Raw genomic sequence first — 22,446 nt, forward strand, 5'->3', positions numbered from 1 at the left:
GAAGAAACTGTGCTTCTCAGGATTTATTTTATAATGAAGTAGGTGCAATTTCATACATACTTGCAAGCATATGCAGTTTTTGAAACATGATTTGAAATACTAAACAGTTAGAAGCAAACAAAATATGCAACAGTATGGGACTGATCGAAATAAATGATGGTATATGTGTATATTATGTAGCCAGTGAAAATAATAATCTAGGAGAATATCCAATGACATAGAAAGATCTCACAATGTATTATATAAGAAAAGGTTTACAAAATAGTATGATTTCTCTTATGTATAATAGGATACATACATTTATACACATTTAAATGTATTTGTAAGACTAGAGTAAAAACAGAAAAATAATAACAATGATCATTTCTGGGTATGATGATTACTTTTTTCTTTTTCAATATTTTCCAAAATGAAAATGTATCATTTCCATATTCAGAAAAAGTATATAACAAACTCTATTTTTAATATGGCCTTAGAGAAATGCCTTTCCCTAGTTCAAGCTAGGGGGAATTGAGACCATTTCCCTCCCTAGACACTCATATCTTTTGTTCAAAAATGAATGACTGTAAGTTATCCAAAGTAGCGAGAATTCTGAGCAGAAAGTATTGCATATGCGCAGAGAAGTGAATTGAAATAGGTCACATGACATCAACCACTGACAGCCTGAATTAACCCAAAATAAGAAGGATGCATGAGGGTTGTTTGTTCATGAGGCAAAGCAGCATATTTGGAAGCCAATGAGTAGGTTGGAGAAAAATTCCGCGTTTGGCACTGTCTGATGTTCTTTTTTCAGGTTTTACGAAGTATCAGTGTGAGCCGGCCACAGAGGACTCATCAGACAGAGCTTTTCTGGCTTAATTGAATGCTTTCCCTTGCTTTAGAAGTCTCTGACGACTTTGTTAATTGATTTGTGACTTTCTAGAAGCCAATATATTTCTGGCTCACAGATGGGCAAAGGACTAAGGCTTTTGTTTATTTTAAACCATCTAATACATTAAAATCTTATGTTTTGGAAGGATTTTAGAATTTTCAGAAGGTTGGTTGATCTGTAGCAAAATATTTGGAATTTAAACTTCTAAAGGCATTGAAACAAATTTACATTTTATTGAGCACAACAACCCTATGGTATTTCAGTGTTGCCATAGTGGAATTGACTAGTAAATTAGGTGCGCTTCTTACAGTTTTAGACAAATTTTTAAAAAGAGAGAAAGAAAATTTTAATAATAGCTTACTCCTTTTTTTCCATAGGGAATGGAATTCAAGAATTTATCACAATTTAACAATTGACACTTTAATTCTGTCTACATGATTTTTCGTAACTTGGCATCAATTTATTCTCATTGATGAGAATTCTCCCTCATCAATATTACTTCCTTTTTCCTGACAGGAATACAAGTCCTCCTCTAACAGAAGAATCTCCTGAAATATACTGTCTTTGTTACTATTGCATAGCAGAATGCATATATTTTATCAGTTAACACAAGAGTTTCCCTGATTGTTTAGGGAAATTTCATGATGGATGGCAGCCTTGCATGAGGAAGTTGGGTCTTAACTTAATCCAAGAGGTTGGCCTGGAGGAGAGAGTAGTAAACCAACAAATAATTGGATTGTTTCATTCACACAGTTAATGAGGATTGGAGATGGGAGTAAAATGGAGGAAAAGGAGAACAAAACAGAACCAAAAAAGAGAGCAGCATGTTAAAAAGCTGGATCTGACAGAGAAATGAATGCAGAAAGATTGACAGGGGTCAGGTGCTTAAAAAGACTATTAGAAACAGGACTTCTTAATAACCAACTGAAAAGCACTTGCCTACTTTAATATAAACTATATAAACCATCTCTGTGACTCGAACCCATCAGAATGTTTACATCAAGGCTGGTATTGGTATTTTGGTCAGTGAATGAGTCCAGGTGTTGTTCACTATGGGACAGAATGGCAAAACTGGGACAGTTAGATGATCCAGGACTCGGGACCAGAGGAGACCTGGATAATCCCAACCTTCCTCACCCACCCCAAGCCCATCCCATGAGGACACTCAGAGGTTCTCAGGGAGGCCAGGTCTTCCACTGCAGGTGAGATGGAGGTTTGAACCAATTTTTCTTAAATCACAAAAGCCTGGATGACCCATGCTAATATCTGGCTTGTATGTGGTTTCATGGGGTCATAGAGCTCTCGGATAGTTTCTGCAAATCTTATGTAGACTTGGGGATTTTTATCAAGACTTTTATTGTGTCTATTGTATGCCTAAAATATGAGTCATTTACTCATTGGGAACTTGCAATCTCATGGGAGGTGATAAAGCAGGCATACACGAAGTTTAAGCCAGCCACAACTCATCACGTGTGTGTCAATACATACATCGGAATTTTTAAACTATTATAACGAAGTCAAAAATCGTGCCATGCAATAAAAATGGACAAGTAAAGAAGTTAACAATGAAAACAATAGTAAACTCCATTCTTATTGCCACTGCTAATTATCTGTCATTAGACTATGGTAAAAGTCTCCTGGATCCCTGTCTTCAGTGCTCTTATCACTAAAATTTATTCTTTAGTTTGCTATGAAATTAATCATAATGAGGCAGAGTTCTGTCTGGCACAATGCATGGCACAGGATAGGGTCTTAAGAAACACTTGTTAAATGAACAAATCAGTGGATGATTCTTTTCCATCCTACACAAAAATGTCAGTGTCTCATTATTTTCTTTTTATCTTTCTAACACTATATCTCATTGTTTCATGATTGCTTATTATGTTTCTAAGTTCCAGCTTTACTCCTATTTTTATATCTTATTCTATGCTCTTCCTTCATGTGGTGTGCCATTTCCCCCATTCCAGAAGTTTTCAAAGCCTTTCTCAAGAATCAATAGCTCTTTCTCTCTGAACACCCAAGCAAGAAATAATAACTCTTTCTCCCATCTTTCTTACAAATTTATATTTCCCTTTCCATAGCACATTATTATTTACTTGATATGAAAATAATCTGTGCCCACAACACCTGCCACTCGCATAGTGTAAAGGTCAGAGTACTTCGATGCAGACAACAGAATCCACTCCAGCTGGCTTACACAGAATGGCATTTATTACAGATTATTACATATAGAATTATATATGTAATATACACATATAGATTAGTTTATAGAATTACTATAAACATATAGCTTATAGAATTACTGGGAAGGCCAGGGAATCAAGCATAGGTCATTTACATCCAGGAGCAATGCAGCCAAAGGGACTGTTTGCATAGAAATTCCATTTCTACTGCCTCCTCTCAATTCATGGTAACTACCAAGGACAAAACATAGAGTCTAAAATCGATGTCTTGGGAAAACCAAATACTTCCACCACAACCTTCAATCTCCCCACACGTGACCCCAAGCTCATGTTACTTACTTCCATTTTCAAAGTTTTAAGTGGGTGCATTTATTTAGTGAAACCTAGTGCCTACATGGAATTCTAGCTACAAGGGAATCTGAGAAATGTTATTCCTAGGTGTCCATCCTCTATAATACAGAAAGGCATGACAAAACTGGGACAGGGAAGATTAATCCAACCTACAAGATCTACCAGGTCTAGTAGGCATACTGAGGACAGAACCCATGTTTGTTCAGCTTTGTGTTTCCCATTTGCCCATAGGCAGTTGCTCAGTGACTGTGTTTGAATGAATGAATGTCTGAGTGAATGTATATTACAGGTACGGTATAGAAAACAGGGGCAAAGGAGAGTTAAGAAAAGGGACCCGGAGTCAGTAAAAACCTCGATGTTTCATTTAAGAGTTCTATTTAAATCATCAAACTACCACCCTTTAAAATAAGTTACCTTGTTTACCGAAAGCTGTGAAGAAAGAAGCAAGTGGCAGAGAAAGAGGGTCCTCAACATCAACTGTCTCCTTTTTCTTTTACCACTGATGAAAAACTGCTTGGATGCTCTGACTGCAAGGAAAACAGCAATTTGTTCATTTTGCCTCTAAAAATAAAAAAAGATGTGGGTTTTTTTCGGAAAGTTTATAGGCCAAGAATGAAACCTTAAACAACTGATGATATATGTAATATATACATAATAGATTTATAAATCACTGAAATAACTTTTCTTATTTCGTCTATTCAAAATCTGCCTAAGAGAACCTTATCATGTGCTAATTTAATTTCATTCACAAGTAAGGAACAGATTTTGATAACATTCTTAAAAGGTTACCTTCTAAGAAAAATCCAAGAAAGTAAAAAAAATGGGTGTTTTGTATTAATGATAATTTAGACATAAACTATTAACAATTAAAAAGTGAATTAAAAATCAACAATATTAAATAACATTTAGATAACTCACTTCACTGATAAAGCCACGAAGCCTATCATGGAACAAAGACAAAGTATTTCACATCATATTCATAATATTGGCCATTGAGTGTTGCCATCCCTAAGTTCACAGCTACCAACAAGCTTTAGTCCCTTCTGCCTTCCCTAATAAGTTAACGGCAGCCCATCACTCAAATACCAGGATTATTAAGAGATTCAAAAGCAGCTTCTAGGGTCACATCTAATGGAAATAAAGGTGGATAAAAATCTCCCATTTTAATAAAAACAAATGAGGGGTTTCCCTCATGGTGCAGTGGTTAAGAATCTGCCTGCCAACGCAGGGGACATGGGTTCGAGCCTTGGTCCGGGAAGATCCCACATGCCGCAGAGCAACTAAGCCTGTGTGTCACAACTACTGAGCCCTCATGCCACAACTACTGAAGCCCATGAGCCACAACTACTGAGTCTGTGTCCCACAACTACTGAAGCCCGCATGCCTAGAGCCCGTGCTCCACAAGAGAAGCCACCGCAATGAGAAGCCTGGGCACAGCAACAAAGAGTAGCCCCCTCTCACCACAACTAGAGAAAGCCAACGTGCAGCAACAAAGACCCAATGCAGCCATAAATAAATAAATTTATATAAAAAAACACAAATGAAATATTTCAAGAAACCGTAAAAATATATTTTTGCTTACAGAAATATTGCTTTGTTAGAGAAGGTAGAGGTAAGATAGCTGTTTTTCCAAGCTCTGTGGTAATTCACTGTAGTAAAAAAAGATTCTGGAAGAAAGGAACCTAGCTTTATATCTGCTTGCACAAACATGTTCCTAAACCACGTAAAACTCTATATCACTTTCAAAATTTTCCTTTTAATTTTCCCATAACTCTGAACAGACTATTAGTAGAAACCGATATTCAGGGAAGCTATGAGATGCAGCTATGATTCCAAAGGAAATAGAAAGCAATAATATAAAATACCATTACATAACCCACCTCATCTGAGGAACCCTACATCATTTGAAATTAAGAATATACACCTACTGAAAAGGGCCGGCTTTCTCCTTACACGCCACAGGTTCTTGTGTGGTCTGTTTTTATTGTTGTTTGGGTTTGTTTTAATTTTGTGGAAAAGGTGGTTTTAGGATACAATACACAGGTACACACACACACTGTGAACATTTAAGATAGCTTTTAAATGTCCCTTTGGAGTTAACGAGTTGGACGAAGATCAGCTTCTGTTAACAGGCACAAGCCCATAGTCAATAGGGCAAGTTGCTTCCTAATCACTTGATGTGTTTAAAAGAGCCAATGGGAGGCTGCCCTGTGAAGGAAGAGACTGAAGGCAGAAGACAGAGGGTTTCTCTGGAGGGACCAAAGTGCTGAGTAGAAAAATGCAGGAATTCAGAGCTTACTTGCCTCCTTTGTGCTCAGTCATGGGAAAGATGCCCCCACTACTCCCTCACTCCTCAATTAAATGCTTGCTCTTTGGCAGTGGAGAATGTTCTTTTCCATTCAACATAATGTTCCACGAATTCACACTTTCCCTCTCCGTGCGTCATTTTAGGTGGTGGTTGTGTACAGTGAAGAAAAAAAGAATCCAATAACATAAAACTACTTTAATAATTTTAAAAGGAAGTTTAAATGATCCATACTCAATTGGGGTGGATGAAAACGGCTCTGGTGTCGAAGGGCAACAGGTTGCTAATAAATACAATAGTTTAGGAAAGTGCTGTTTCTGTCATGGAAAAACTGTATTCTGGGAAAAATAATACTCCTGCAATTCATTTTTGAAAGCTATGGAGACTTCTCGGATGAAGAATGTAGTTATTAAAGGCAAAACTACACAATATGTTGTAATGAAATGTTTGTGCTTAGCACTTCATTAAGTGTTTTGTGGGCCTCTGGGGAAATTCTCTCCCACACACAGAAATAATGTTTATACATGGTGGGATCACTAGAGGGAGTGCAGAGAGCAATGGTGAAAGGAAGAACCTGCTACAACTTCCTTAGGTTCAATTTAAAGCACGAAACGAGACGCTGAAAAAACGCCTAAGACTGATGAAAGAGCGCACAAAATTTTACTGTGACTTTGGTTGTCTTTATATTTAATCCAAATGCTATTTTTTCTTAATTTTAAAATACAAAATTGGGGGTTTTGCTTGAAGATGGGGTGATGGAGAAAACTGATTCTTCGAATTAGTTGGATTAACTGAAAAAGCATCTGATTACAAATTCTGCTGCCTAAGGTAACCAATAACATATTTAGGACTCCGAGAATTCAGAAGGTTGGCAGTTTGGAGGTCTGTCGGCTGTGTTAACTCAGAGTATGTTGAAAGTGAAAATGTAAAATAGTGGTAAAGTTGCAAAGAAATTCACAAAAAATAAAATTATTGGGAGGTAGGAAAATCTATTCAGAAGAAATATACAAAAATATGAGTAACTTAAAAAAGTCTTATGAGCAAAGGATCTTTAATCAAGAAAAGTAAATCGTGACAAAAAGCAAACTATGGAAGTTCTTGCTTGTATACACTTTTGTTTTGTACACTCTGTGGGCTCCATCCCCTCAGCAGTGCTTTTTTTAGGAGGAATGTGTCCATTTGTCTGGTCTAAAAGTACATACTGATGCAACATTTCTAAGGAAAACAAAACAAGGAAATGTAAAAGGGAATCACACTCCAAAAAAAAAAAAAAATCAGGAGATAAATATTAAAGACCACCAGGTAAAAAGTACTTACATCAAGATTCTTTTAAAAATACTGTATGAGATTTTCAAGGAAGCATTCCTTTGCCTCAAGAATTTTTTTTCCCCTCCAGAAGTATGTGAACCTTAATGACTTTCCTTAGAGCTAGAATTTCAATTAGTTGCTTTACTACTATGACTCTAGTCACATAAAAAAGTGGTTCCTCTCCAAGATTCGTGTTCCAAGCCATACTGGAACATCTGAGTTGAACTTAATTTTTTTTTTCATTTCCAAGCTTCTGTATAATGGTAAGATGCTAGTTATAGGAAAGGTACGACTTAAACTTGGAAGAACATAGCCTTGAGTTTCCCTCTTGTTAATAAAAATACATGTTATATAAATAGGTTCATTAATTGAAGAGTCAAAAATGTTACTAAAAATACAAGAAATATATCAGAACTCAGAGAGTATGATGCCAACCTGTGACAAAACTCTCAGTTTCTATAATCATTTTTATCTGCTGAATTTTATAATTTAAGGCATCATACTATATTAGGAGTTATGACAATATAATAACTAAATTATATTATATTATGCTCTATTATACATAATAGGCATTATGATAATAAGTTTGAAAAACCAAAAAAAATAAGCCTTTTGAAGCGTTCACGTACTGAAGATAACAAACGGTACAATATCAAATAGTGTGTTCCTAATCAATATTTTTCAGAATAATGATCATCATGACAATAATATTGTCAATATTAACTGACAATAATATGTAAATGGGCCTTTTCACAGTTCTCTTGAAATACACAAGAGCATCATCCCTGAGGACATTCAGAATAAAACACAAGTGACAGATAAATAACTAATGAAAACTTCAAAGATCTGTAAAAGAGCTAAGAAAGTGACAACAGTTCAAATAGAGTTTATTCTCTTGACTGCAACTTGTACTTCAGCTCTTTAGGTAATTTTAGCACCTTTTTGTTTCTTTAAAAGGCATATAAGGTCTAATTTCAGATTACCTAAATTACCTAAACAAAGGTCAAAATATCTATTTTTTAAAAATAATTCTTTTCATCACAAGAAAAAATATTTTTTGTAACTATGTGAGGTGATGGATGTTAACTAAATTTATTGTGGTGATTATTTTGTAATATAGACATCTATCAAATCATTAGGTTGTACCTCTGAAACTAATACAGTGCTACATGTCAATTATATCTCAGTAAAACTGAGAAAAAAATTAGAATCCTATTACAAAAATGTCCCTCAACATATGAGCTATTCAGGCTGCAGTATGGTGTCTCGTCACCCTTTCCTCCCAAGCAGTTTCTATCTTCTTTCTTAACTTTATTTGTATATTAAGCCTGGGGAGGTGTTGGTGTTAGTGGTTGGACTTCTTGATATATGCATCAATCTGGGTCCAGTTAGGAAGACAGAAATCACTCTAGGTGTTTCCAGTGGAGAATTTAATGTAAGACATTCACTACACAGGTGACAGAAAGTGGCCAACAAGGGGGTGGTGAGACAACTCAGCGATTAGTAACAGCCACAAGCTGTTATCAGCCTTAGAGATAAAAGGACAAATGGAAGAGGTAGTGCTGTCAGAAGCCAGAAGGTGGGACCTTTGAGTAAGAACTATAACATGGCAGAGGCCATCCTGTAGGAACTGGGGTCATGTAGGGAGAGGTTGTCCAGCTGATTTGGAGCCATGGAGGACATGCAGCGATTGCTGAAGATGCAGCACTGTTAAGAAAGAAGAAATACCCTGGATTTTCCCTTTCTCTAAATCTCAGCTATTGTCTTCCATTGCCCATGGCTACTTGGAAGCCAGAAGGCAGGAAATCTGAGAAATGCAATTCTTGACCACAAGAACAGAGAATAAGGATGATCAGGGCAGGGAACAGATCTGAGAGCACAAATGGCAAGAATGCTTCCAAACCAGCCTGGTAACTAACTGCCTATTGCAATTGTCCTGGTTCACTTCGTCACGTTCACCTGGTATCTGTCAAAAAAACTCTGTAGAGCTCTTTTCGTCTTCAGTTTTTGCCTCCTTCCAATCTCTCCATACTTTGCCCAGAATAGTTTTTCTAAGAGGGAAACCTGATATAGGGCACTCTCTGGCTCTACCTTGTTCAATGATCCCCATGGTCAACAGACTAATATCTAAACTCCCTTAGATGATGTCCTTCTCCCTAATTACCTCCAACCTTCAATTATGTAATTTATATCCAGAATACTGAACTGCTTGTGATTTACAGAACATTCCATACTCTCATGCCTTCCCATATTTGTCTCCTAGGGAAACAACTACTTACCCAATGTGAGGTAGTGGTTATGAGCAGACTGCCTTGGTTTGAACCCAGGCAGCAGTGCTTACTAGCTATATGAACTTGGTCAAGTTACTTAAACTTCCTGTGACTTAGTTTCCTCCCCTGTAAATTGAGGATAATAATAGAACCTACCTCATACATTTGCCTTGAAGACTAAAGGAAAGTCAATATATGTAAAGCACTTATAACTGTGACTGGCATAAATATATGTTATTATGATTATTATCATTTTATTATTCTTTAAGACCCAACTTAATTAGTACCACTTCTGTGAATGCCTCTCTTAGAAAGAGCTAAGTACTATTTTCTTCTTCTCTTCTGGACCTTCTGCACATCTCTAATCATATTATGGTCTGTGTGTATGTTGGTTTCCAACAGCAGTGGATAGACAGTTTGAGGGCAGGGTCTGAGCCCTTCTATCTTGGTACACCAGGTCTTCTGCAGGGCCTGATCCAAGTAGACATTAATAATAATGGTAACAACAGACATGCATCTGTCATGGAAAGGAAATTTGTAAATAATATAATCTGAATAAAACAGGATAAGAATAAATTTAAATTTAATGAAAATAGTGTCTTGGGATCTTTAGATAAATAGAAACAGTGGAACTTTTGTCTTTATGATTCTCCAGAAAAAAAAGTAAATATTCCTTTATGGCAGGTTTTACAATATTCATATCAGACAAAGTAAACTTTAAACCAAAGGCTATAACAAAAGACAAAGAAGGGCATTATAAAATGTTATAGTGATCAACATAAGAAGAGGATATTACACTTGTTAACATATATGCACCCAACACAGGATCACCTAAATACATAAAGTAAATACTACCAGGGAGAAATTGACAATAATACAATGATAGTAGAGGACTTTAACACCGTACTTATATGACTGGATAGATCATCCAGATAGAAAATCAATAAGGCAACAGTGGTCTTAAATGACACAATAGACCAGTTGGACTTAAATATATCTACAATATATTACATCCCCAAACAGTAGAATACACATTCTTTTCAAGTACACATGGAGCATTCTCCAGGATAGATCACACACTAAGCCACGAAACAAGTCTCAGTAAACTTAAGAGGAAAGAAATTATATCAAGCATTTTTTCTAACCACAATGGTATAAAACTAGAAATCAATTACAGAAGGGAAAATAGGAAAAGAACAAACACATGGAGAATAAACAACATGCTACTAAAAAACTAAAAAATAGTCAATGAAAACATCAAAGAGGATATGAGAAAATACCTTGACACAAGTGAAAATGGAAACACAACAGTCCAAAATCTATGGGATACAACAAAATTCTAAAAGTGAAGTTTACAGTATTACAGGTCTTCCTCAAGAAACAGGAAAAATCTCAAATAGACAAGCCAACCTACAATCCTAAAGGAATAAGAAAAAGAAAAACAAACAGAACCAAAGTCAGCAGAGGAAGGAAATAATACAGATCAGAGAGGAAATAAATAAAATAGAGATTAAAAAAAACAATAGAAAAGATCAATGAAACCAAGAGCAGGTTTTTTTGAAAACATAAACAAAACCGATTAACCTTTAGCTAGGCTCACCTAGAAGAGAGAGGACCCAAATAAACAATAAGAAATGGAAGAGTAGAAATAGCAACCAATACCACATAGATATAAAATATCATAAGAGAATACTATGAAAAGTTTTATGCCAACAAATTGGACAAACTAGAAGACATGGACAAATTTCTAGAAACATGCAAACTTCCAACACTGAATCAAGAAGAAACAGGCAATTTGAACAGACTGATCACTAGTAGTGAAACTGAATCTGTAATAATAATAATAATAATAAAACTCCCAGCAAACAAAAATCTAGGACTGGATGACTTCACATGGGAATTCTACAAAATTATGAAGAAGAGCTACTACCTATCCTTCTCAAACTATTCCAAAAAATTGAAGATGGCAGAACACTCCTAATGCATTCTATGAGGCCACCATTACCCTGATACCAAAACCAGACAAAGATATTACAAAAAAGGGAAAAGGGCTTCCCTGGTGGCGCAGTGGTTGAGAGTCCGCCTGCCGATGCAGGGGACAAGGGTTCGTGCCCCAGTCTGGGAAGATCCCACATGCCGTGGAGCGGCTTGGCCCGTGCGCCATGGCCGCTGAGCCTGAGCGTCCGGAGCCTGTGCTCCACAACGGGAGAGGCCACAACAGTGAGAGGCCCGCACACCGTAAAAAAAAAAAAAAAAAAAAAAAAGGGAAAATTACAGGCCAATGTCTTCAATAAATATTGATGCAAAAGTCCCCACCAGATACTAGCAAACCAAATCCAACAATATGTAAAGGGGATTATACATAATGATCAAGTTGAATTTATTCCAGGGACACAAGGATAGTTCAATATTTGCAAATCAATCTACATGAAACATCACATAAACAAAAGGAAGTATAAAAATCACATGATCATCCCAGTAAATGCAGAAAATGCATTTGACAAAATTCAACATCCATTCGTGATTAAAAAAATCTCAAAAATGTGAGTACAGAGGGAACAAATCTCAACATAATAAAAGCCATTTATGACAAACACACTGGTAACATCATATTCAACAGTGAAAAGCTGATAACCCTTTCCCTAAATTCAGGAATAAGACAAGGATGCCTACTTCCACCACTTCTATTCTATTGGAAGTCCCAGCCACAGATAAGAAAAAGTCCCAGCAGTCAGACAAGAAAAAGAAATAAGAAGCATCCAAATTGGAAGGGAAGAACTAACACTGTTAATATTTGCAGATGACATGATACTTTATATAGAAAACACTACAGTCTCCATCCAAAAATTATTAGAACTAGTAAATAAATTCAGAAAAGTTGCAGAATTCAAGATTAATATAGAGAAATGTGTTGCTTTTCTATACACTAATAATGAACAATCAGAAATAGAAAGTAAGAAAACAATCCTGTTTAAAAATCTCATCAAAAATAAAATACCCAGGAATAAACTCAACCAAGGAGGTGAAAGACTTATACCCTAAAAACTATAAAACATTAATGAAGGAAACTGAAGATGATTCAAAGAAATTGAAAAGATATCTTGTGCTCTTGAATTGGAAGAATTAATATTGTTTAAAAGGCCATACTACCCCCAAAAAACTACAGATTTAATTCAATCTCTATCAAAATACCCATTTTTCAGAGAACTGAAACAAATACTCCTAAAATGTATATGGCAACACACACAAAAAACCCAAACTGCCAAAACAATCTTGAGAAAAAATGAACAAAGATGGAGGTATCACCCTCCCTGACTTCCTTCTATACTACAAAGCTACAATAATCAAACCAGTATAGTACTGGTGCAAAAACAGACACATAGATCAATAGAACAGAATAGAAATCCCAGAAATAACCTCATGTACCTATGGCCAATTAATCTATGACAAAGGAAGCAAGAATATACAATGGAGAAAAGAGAGTCTCTTCAAAAAGTGGTACTGGGAAAACAGGACAGCTACATGTGAAACAGTGAGTTTCAAACATTTCCTCACAACATATACAAAAATAAAATCAAAATGGATTAAAGGCCTAAATGTAAGACCTGAAACCATAAAACTCCTAGAAGAGAACATAGGCGGAACACACTTTGACATAAATTGCAACAATATATTTTTTGGATCTGTTCCTAAGGCAAAAGAAATAAAAACAAAAATAAATGAATGGGACCTAATTAAACTTAAAAGTTTTTTCACAGCAAGTGAAACCATCAACAAATTGAAAAGACAACCTAATGAATAGGAAAAAGTAGTTGCAAATGATATGACAAACAAGGGGTTAATATCCAAATTGAACAAACAGTTAATGCCACTGAACATTGAAAAACAAACATCCCAATCAAAAAATGCGCAGAAGACCTAAATAGACAGTTCTCCAAAGAAGACATACAGATGGCTAATAGGCAAGAAAATATGCTCAACATTGCTAATTATTAGAGAAATGAAAATCAAAACAGCAAGGTATCACCTTACATCAGTCAGAATGACTATCATCAAAAAGTCTACAAATATCAAATGTTGATGAGGATGTGGAGAAAATGGAACCTTTTTACACTGCAGGTGGAAATGTAAATTGGTACAGCCACTATGGAGAACAGTATGGAGGTTCCTCAAAAAACTAAAGATAGAACTACCAGTGGGGAGACCTTCCAAACGGCAGAGGAGTAAGATGTGGAGATCACCTTCCTCTACACAAATGCATCAGAAATACATCTACATGTGGAACAACTCCTACAGAACACCTACTGAACGTTGGCAGAAGATCTCAGCCTTCCCAAAAGGCAAGAAACTCCCCACGTACCTGGGTAGGGCAAAAGAAAAAAGAAAAAACAGAGACAAAAGAATAGGGATGGGACCTGCACCTCTGGGAGGGAGCTGTGAAGGAAGAAAAGTTTCCACACACTAGGAAGCCCCTTCACTGGCGGAGACGGGAGGTCACGGAGGGGGAAGCTTCAGAGAAATGGAGGAGAGTGCAGCAACAGGGGTGCAGAGGGCAAAGTGGAGAGATTCCCGCACAGAGGATCAGTGCTGACCAGCACTCACCAACCTGAGAGGCTTGTCTGCTCACCCGCCAGGACAGGTGGGGGCTGGGAGCTGAGGCTCAGGCTTCGGAGGTCAGATCCCAGGGAGAGGACTGGGGTTGGCTGCGTGAACACAGCCTGAAGGGGGCTAGTGAGCCACAGCTAGCCAGGAGGTAGTCGGGAAAAAGTCTGGAACTGCCTAAGAGGCAAGAGACCATTGTTTCGGGATGCACGAGGAGACGGGATTCAGAGCACCGCCGAAACGAGCTCCAGAGACCGGCATGAGATGCTAAGGCTGCTGCTGCAGCCACGAAGAAGCCTGTCTGCAAGCTCAGGACACTATCCACACCTCTCCTCCTGGGAACCTGTGCAGACCGCCACTGCCAGGGTCCTGTGATCCAAGGACAACTTCCCCAGGAGAACACTTGGCGCACCTCAGGCTGTTGCAACATCACGCCGGCCTCTGCCATTGCAGGTTCACCCCGCATTCTGTACCACTCCCTACCACCAGCCTGAGTGAGCCAGAGCCCCCTAATCAGCTGCTACTTTAACCACATCCTGTCTGAGTGGAAACAGACGCCCTCAAGTGACCTGCACATTGAGGCAGGGCCAAATCCAAAGCTGAATCCCAGGAGCTGTGTGAACAAAGAAGAGAAAGGGAAATCTCTCCCAGCAGCGTCAGGAGCAGCAGATTAAATCTCCACAGTCAACTTGATGTATGCTGCATCTGTGGAATACCTGAATAGACAATGAATAATCCCAAAATTGAGGCAGTGCACTTTGGGAGCAACAGTAGACTTGGGGTTTGCTTTCTGCCCCTAATTTGTTTCTAGTTTTATGTTTACCTTAGTTTAGTATTTAGAGTATATTATCATTGGTAGATTTGTTTATTGACTTGGTCGCTCTCTTCCTCATTTTTTTTTATATATATATATTTTTCCTTTTTCTCTTTTTATGAATATGTATGGGTACGCTTCTTTGTGTGATTTTGTCTGTATAGCTTTGCTTTTACCATTTGTCCTAGGGTTCTGTCTATCCGGTTTTTTGTTTGTTTGTCTGTTTTTGATTTTGATTTTGTTTTAGCATAGTTTTAACTGCTTGTTATCGTTGGTGGATTTGTTCTTTGGATTGGTTGCTCTCTTCTTTCCTTCTTTCTTTCCTTTTTTCTTTTTTTAAATTACCTTTTAAATTTTTTCTAATAATTATTTTTTATTTTAATACCTTTATTTTATTTATTCATTTATTATTTATTTATATATTTACACTCTATGACATAAATCACAGCAAGATCCTTTTTGACCCACCTCCTAGAGAAATGGAAATAAAAACAAAAATAAACAAATGGGACCTAATGAAACTTAAAAGCTTTTGCACAGCAAATGAAAACATAAACAAGATGAAAAGACTACCTGCAGAATGGGAGAAAATATTTGCAAATGAAGCAACTGACAAAGGATTAATCTCCAAAACTTACAAGGTGCTCATGCAGCTCAATATCAAAAAAAACAAATAACCCAATCCAAAAATGGGCAGAAGATCTAAACAGACATTTCTCCAAGAAGATATACAGATTGCCAACAAACACATGAAAGAATGCTCAACATCACTAATCATTAGAGAAATGCAAATCAAAACCACAATGAGATATCACCTCACACCAGTCAGAATGGCCATCATCAAAAAATCTCTAAACAATAAATGCTGGAGAGGGTGTGGAGAAAAGGGAACCCTCTTGCACTGTTGGTGGGAATATAAATTGATACAGTCACTATGGAGAACAGTATGGAGGTTCCTTCAAAAACTAAAAATAGAACTACCATACGACCCAGAAATCCCAGTACTGGGCATACACCTGGAGACAATCATAATTCTAAAAGAGTCATGTACCACAATGTTCATTGCAGCTCTATTTACAATAGCCAGGACATGGAAGCAACCTTAGTGTCCATCAACAGACGAATGGATTAAGAAGATGTGGCACATATATACAATGGAATATTACTCAGCCATAAAAAGAAATGAAATTGAGTGATTTGCAGTGAGGTAGATGAACATAGAGTCTGTCATACGGAGTGAAGTAAGTCAGAAAGAGAAAAACAAATACCTTATGCTAACACATATATATGGTATCTACAAAAAAAGAAAAAATGGTTCTGAAGAACCTAGGGGCTGGACAGGAATAAAGACGCAGACATAGAGAATGTACTTGAGGACATGGGGAGGGGGAAGGATAAGCTGGGATGAAGTGAGAGAGTGGCATGGACATATATATACTACCAAATGTAAAATAGCTAGCTAGTGGGAAGCAGTGCATAGAACAGGGAGATCAGCTCAGTGCTTTGTGACCACCTAGAGGGGTGGGATAGGGAGGGTGGGAGGGAGGCTCAAGAGGGAGGGGATATGGGGGTATATGTATACATATAGCTGCTTCACTTTGTTATACAGCAGAAACTAACACACCGTTGTAAAGCAATTATACTCCAATAAAGATGTTAAAAAAATTTTTTTAAATAGAACTAGCATATGATCCACTCTTGGGTATATATATGGAAAAAAGAAAACACTCATTCAAAAGGATATATGCACCCCAATGTTCATAGCAGCACTACTTACAACAGCCAAGATATGCAAGCAAACCAAGTGTCCATCAACAGACAAGTGGATAAAGAAGATGTGGTGTGCATTTACAGTGGAATATTACTCAGCCGTAAGAAAGAATGGAATCCTGCCATTTTGGGCAATGCGGAAGGATTTAGAAAATATTTTCTTTAGTACAATAAGTCAGATCGAAAAAGACAAATACTATGTGATATCACTTATATATGTGGAATCTAAAAAATAAAAGAAATGAATGTACATAGCCAAACAGAAATAGACTCATGGATACAGAAAACAAACTAATAGTTACCAGTAGGGAGAGAATATGGGGGAGGAGGAAAATAGGGGTACAGGATTAACAAACTACTAGGTATAAAATATATAAGCTATGAGGACATATTGTATAGCACAACGAATTATAGCCATTATCTTATAATAACTTTTAATGTAGTAAAATCTGTAAAAATCCTGAATCACTATACTGTACCCCAGAAACTGACATATATTGTAAATCAACTATGCTTCAGTAAATAATAATAATCATCATTCCCCATTTTCTTCCATGCTCTTTCAGATGTCACCGTCTCCATGAAGTTCCCCTTGATACATGCAGCTAGAAGATGGCCATTCTGTCATCTCTACTCATGTTACTAGTTCTTTGTCAGCACCTCCTGAGACACATCACTTCGCATCCCCAGCCCTGAGCCACCTTTAAAATACTAAATCTGAATTCCTCACCCTGACCACAGGTTCCTAACATCCCAGACTATCAATGCTGTCCTGCTGTAACACCCTGACTTTGCTGAAATTCCAGCTTTGACCCCTTCCCTTTTCTCTCAGTCGATCACTGCCCCATAACCCCCAGCCACACTTTCTTTCCCCATCTTGTTTCTAACTGCAGAGCTCCAACAAGGATCTCAGAAAAGACTGCAAACTACCTTCCACCCTTTCAACAGCTTGTTATATTAGATAAATTGGGACTTTTTTTTAATCCAACATTGTACACTCAGCCTCATCTAAGAAGATGCTTCTGTGTTCCTTAAAAAGCCTGGTAGCTGAGTGATGATGTCACTGTGTGAAGGCAGATGGCGTTAAAGGAATGTGTCAACTCCTCTCAGGTGCATTTGGTAAGTATTAGGGACGGTAGTGTTCAGTGGTCGTGTAATGTGGAAAAGAGACTGCTCTGCCTTCAGCGAGTATCTTCCTGCTGTCTTCACTGTAACAGTCCATCACTTTCTGGCTTTCTTCCCCATTCCAAGGTAACCATGATAAGATTCCCAACATGATCCAATTCTAACATTGCTTTACTTCACTCAGAACTAGAGAAAAATCTCAAACCACATTAAGTTGAAAGGATTCTAAATTTAAGGTTCCCAATCTTACCTCGACCCTTAATACTGCTTATAAATTGTTCACATGTCTTCCATCAACCTCTTCTCCCACTTCCCAAAGCAGCAATTCCAACTTCCACTGCACCTCGCACAATCTTCATTGTACAAATTCACTGTTAACTTCTTTAATAAAGAAGTTAATTCAGTGGAGTAAAGTCTAGCATCAATTACCCATATACTCTCCTATAGCAAACAAGTGGTTCCCAGGAGGCCTTACATTTTTGTAAGCATCACTTTAGTGAAGCACGAATGCAATGAAAGTTGATGACGGAGAAAAGTGCTGGCTGCTGAGCATGTGCAGTGGTCATCTGTTTCTTTAGCCTGATCAGTATCCATTCTTTCTCTCTCTGAGAGCAGCACACCACACTTTCCTAGGACTCGCCAATCAAAGATGTGCATGTCTCCACCTACGCTGCATGCTGGTCATAGTAACTGGTTTGGGATAGACAGATGACTTTATCAGTAATAAAGTGATTCACATGGGAGGGATTTAACTGAAAAGGTTGGGAGAAGGAGCATCTCTCTTTTATTTCTGGAGTAGCTAAGTGCTTAGAATATAAGCCTGGAGCTAGGGTTGGGCATTTCTTTCCCATTAAGGGAAAATCAGTAGAATGAAGCCTGTATAGAAGAGCAGAATCAAGAATTTTTTAAAAATTAAGTCTGATACCTGATGATATTTTATGAGCAGCTGGGTCCAGTCATATCTGAACATCAGTTTTGGGAACCAGTACTTTTCCATCTTCCATAAAACAACATGAAAGAGTTGGAGTCAGATTTTGATTATTTATTAACAAAAGAATCCCAAATAATATAGCATCTTTCCCTATTCAAGAGGGCAGAAAGAAGAAATAAATAGTCTGTAAATAAATTTAAGCTAAAAAAAATGGAAAACTTAGACAAAGAAATTGTGTTCTAGGAAGATTTAACTTAAGAAGAAAGAGAAACAACCTAAAAATACCAATGATCACTAAAGAAATTGAATCAGTAGATAAAAATATACCTTCCAACCCACACAAACACAAAGAATAATATCAAAAGGTCAAGGCCAAGTAATTCTATTAGCAATTTATGCCAAACTTAAAAAAAATAAAGAACATCTCAAGTAATTTTATAAGATTAATATAAGTTTAAGTCAAAATCAGAAGAGTACAAAAAACAATTATAAGCCAATTTTACTTTTAATATAGAATGAGGCTGGACCAGAAACGTTTGATTAAGTTCAAAGACTAGTAGGAATCACGACAAATCTAATTGATGGTGAGCTTCATTTCAGTTTCCTGTTGAACCAGTAAGAAGATAAAACACAAATATATGAGATAAAGACAGAAGTGAGAAAGTAGATACAGCTTCCCAGTTCTTGCCCAGTTTCCCAGAGAAGTGCTTCCTAAGTTTTGTTTTGAAAGAAGAGAGGGCAGGATGAGAAACACACATCAAAAAAGCTTGTTTCCATCTGTCACCAGCTTGTTTCCATTTGTACATTAGAAATGGAGAGAGGGGGGCTTCCCTGGTGGTGTAGTGGTTGACAGTCCGCCTGCCGATGCAGGGGACACGGGTTCGTGCCCCGGTCTGGGAAGATCCCACGTGCCGCGGAGCGGCTGGGCCCGTGAGCCATGGCCGCTGAACCTGTGCGTCCGGAGCCTGTGCTCCACAACGGGAGAGGCCACAACAGTGAGAGGCCCGCGTACCGCAAAAAAAAAAAAAAAAAAAAAAATGGAGAGGCGTCCTATCATCGTTCAAGGGTTTCTCTACTACTATATAAAGCAATTCCCTTCTATACTACAGTGACACAATTTGTGTCAATATATTGGTGTTTTTATTGCATCACTAGGACAACAGTAGTCTTAACCATAGCCTATTACAAATACACACAAAACTTCTAAAAATGTGTATCTGCAAATTAAAATCTGCAATGTATTTTAAAAAATTAAAAACAGAAGAAATAAATAGTCTATGTCCATAAGGGGCTCAAAGAGCAACAAAGAGGGGCATGTGATAAGAAGTGGGTTGGAAATCTGAGTTCTTATGGAAATTTCTAATTTTTCTTATTATTTTTACAAAACTGAATAATGTTAAGTTCTTGTTAATCTGTTTACCCAATTTCATGCTTCATTAGCTGAAATATATATTGTAGAATGTTGTATATTCTCCTGACTGCCTGCAAAAAATGTGTTCCTTCTGAAATGCCCACAGCCAGCTTGAATTCCTCTTCCTCTGGCAGTAGTTCATACTTTCTGTTGGTATTGCTATGATTCCTCTGTGTCTGCCTTTAGGCTTGTGTGTATTCCAGTGAATTCTTCATTCATCTGTTTCCTTTTTTTTTTTTTTTTTTTGCGGTACGCGGGCCTCTCACTGTTGTGGCCTCTCCCGTTGCGGAGCACAGGCTCCAGACACACAGGCCCAGCGGCCATGGCTCACGGGCCCAGCCGCTCCGCGGCTTTTGGAATCTTTCCGGACCGGGGCACGAACCCGTGTCCCCTGCATCGGCAGGCGGACTCTCAACCACCGCGCCACCAGGGAAGCCCCATCTGTTTCCTTTTAAAGCTGTTTTAAGGTTCATTGCTCCTTAACCTATTTGGCCTCGCAGCTCTTCCAGTCCAATCTAATTCCCAAATTGGGGCTTATGCTATGCTGTCAACAACTTTTGTTTTTCTTTCACCAACTTTTGGTGACTCCTTGATCACATTCAGGGTGCAAAAATGCTAGAAGTGAACAGTCAACCAATCCACAACCCCTCCAGGCAGCACACAGGACAGAACCTGTTTGGAATCCTTTTCCATGATGTACTAGCTAATGCAGCTAAACTGTGTAGCATCCATTCACCCTCTGGAAGAAACCGAAATAGCAACACAAGACGGGGTCAAGGATTAACTGACGCTAATAGAAATGTTCACAGTGATAGTCCAGACAGAACAGGGCATCCCAGCTGATGAAGGCCTGCATATCAATCATTACAACCGTATGGGGAGGTATGCTTTCCTGGGAAGGAAAAAACCCTTTTGTTTGTAATGGAGCTTAATAGTCCACATCTTGTCTGCTAGTTGCACTGACTGTGGTAAGAATTACATACTGCAAGAAGAGTTTATAATGACAGCGTGAACCACAAATATGTTTATTCCACGTCTAAGCCAATAAGCTCAATGCAGTACTTCATGGCTCTTCATCTTTTTCCATATTATGTTAGGCTGATCCTTTCAGCAGGAGTTTTAATGCATTGTAAACCTATTTGGCGGCCAGCTTTAAAAGCATTTAATAAAAGGAACATAGAGGAAACATCATCAATGAGCAAGGTTGGCCTTAACGATTCCTTTACCTGTTTATTATTATCTCCTGCTTCCTAGAGATGATGGGTCAGCAGTTCTACAAATCAAGCTGAAAAAAAACCTGAGACTTTTAGGAGCCAAAGGCCCTTCATCCCTGCAGGATAATGCAGCCTACTAGCCTTCCATAATGGGCAGGTTGTGGTTTATTCTGTTTCTTTGAAGGGACTTTCTGGAAGGAATTTTATGGCTCACACAGGCTTTGTGTGAGCATTAAGCAATCTGTAGCATGTGTGGGAAGAGAAAGCACTTGCCCTGAAAGCTGTGACTTCAATTTTCCTTCCTACTTGCTGCCCAGGAGTCTCCATTAGACCCAATACCTCTTTGGAGAAAGCACTGGAAAAGCAGTAGACCACATTCATTCATGGGACATACAACTCAGGCGTTCTTGGGGGAAAGCCTGAACTTCCCTGCTCACTAAATCACTGAGGTGGAGAGATCTAACCTGAATAGAAGAGTTTAGGAAAACTACTTCTGCTTCCTGAATCGGGGCTAGCCTTGCTTTGAGGGTATCTGGGGAGGTGATGCTCGTTGCAATCTTTGTTCTTAGTTGACCCAGTCTTTCCCTTTGGTAAACACACATTTCTCCAGACAGAAGCATTATGTTGACTTCCACTGGAAAGATCTACAAGCAAAGGTGAAGCAGAAATATGGAGCAAATGAAAATAGAACCCGTGGGATAACCTGCCACTTCGCAGAAGTAAATATGACAAACTTCGACCCACAGGAAAGCATTTTATGGCAGAGAGTTTGTCCTTTCAAAGAAAGGACTGGGCATTTTATTTTTCAAAATGAAACCTTAGATTAGTGAAACTATTGCCAGATGGCTGGTGGAAATGATTTTATCCATAGGAACTTCATGGGGCTCTCTCGTGGAAAGAAAAATTAACCTTCAATAAATAAAAACACTTTAAATTTCATGTTGGTAAAATTAGTCTTACATTTGAGTTCTCATCAAGGACCAATATATATATAACACTTGAAGTTTTTCCATTAAACCGTTTTGGAGTTATGAGTGACAAAAAAAAAAAATATTTGAACAAATTGAAGGAAAAAAATGAAAAGACAGAGCTCTCATGTCCCTGAGCTGGAAAGTATGTTATTTACATCTCTGACAATCTCTAAGCATCGTCCCCCACCCCCATGTAGCTATGGGCAGGTGTCATTATTTACAAGTTTTAGGTAGAAAACTTTTACCTTCAGCATTTACTTTAATTCAACAAATTACCAACAAATTACCAACAAATTACCACACAAAACGTGTGATTGTGA

At 37.8% G+C, this 22,446-nt stretch overlaps 1 long non-coding RNA gene across 1 annotated transcript in view; it reads right to left on the reverse strand.

Annotated features, from left to right (window-relative positions):
• LOC125964179 (uncharacterized) overlaps positions 1-3,998 on the reverse strand; it is a 34,575-nt gene extending 30,577 nt beyond the window's left edge. The window contains exon 1 of the long non-coding RNA XR_007476844.1: positions 3,820-3,998. This is a non-coding gene — a long non-coding RNA (uncharacterized LOC125964179). The remainder of the gene's footprint in view (positions 1-3,819) is intronic.
• Between the last annotated feature and the right edge of the window lie 18,448 nt (positions 3,999-22,446).

This window comes from Orcinus orca, chromosome 4, assembly GCF_937001465.1.
Source record: "Orcinus orca chromosome 4, mOrcOrc1.1, whole genome shotgun sequence".
Classification (NCBI taxonomy): Eukaryota; Metazoa; Chordata; class Mammalia; order Artiodactyla; family Delphinidae; genus Orcinus; species Orcinus orca.